The sequence below is a fragment of the Myotis davidii genome, unplaced genomic scaffold (assembly GCF_000327345.1).
Source record: "Myotis davidii unplaced genomic scaffold, ASM32734v1 scaffold609, whole genome shotgun sequence".
Taxonomy (NCBI): domain Eukaryota; kingdom Metazoa; phylum Chordata; class Mammalia; order Chiroptera; family Vespertilionidae; genus Myotis; species Myotis davidii.
The window spans coordinates 678,846-679,131 of record NW_006300164.1 but is presented as its reverse complement, the minus strand read 5'-3'; the positions used below and the strand labels follow the sequence as shown (position 1 = coordinate 679,131).

Sequence of the window (286 nt, the reverse complement as noted above, 5' to 3'; positions counted from 1 at the left end):
TGGGGTCTGGCAAGGATGTTTACAACACGCGGCCCCTGACGTGTGGTCGGGCGCTGACCTCTTCCCGTAGACGGTCACGTGAAAAAGTGACAGCAGCCGACACAAGCGCCGCCCGGTGCGGATGAGTCAGGATTAGACCTGTTTTTTGGGTCAGATCAGCAAAAAGCACACGTTTGGTGCCGCAGGATTTCAGCCACAGCTTTAGGCCACGCGGCGAACGGGTTGAAAGCTGCTGATCTGAACTGTTCTGAGCTCCCAGGGGCCCCGCTCAGGTGGGCTGGCCCGG

The 286-nt window shown here is 59.8% G+C and overlaps 1 protein-coding gene across 1 annotated transcript in view; it reads left to right on the top strand.

Annotated features, from left to right (window-relative positions):
• The window catches only part of ABCA2 (ATP binding cassette subfamily A member 2), a 35,155-nt gene that overhangs the window by 3,086 nt on the left and 31,783 nt on the right, over nucleotides 1-286 (top strand). The gene's annotated exons all lie outside the window — the stretch shown is intronic.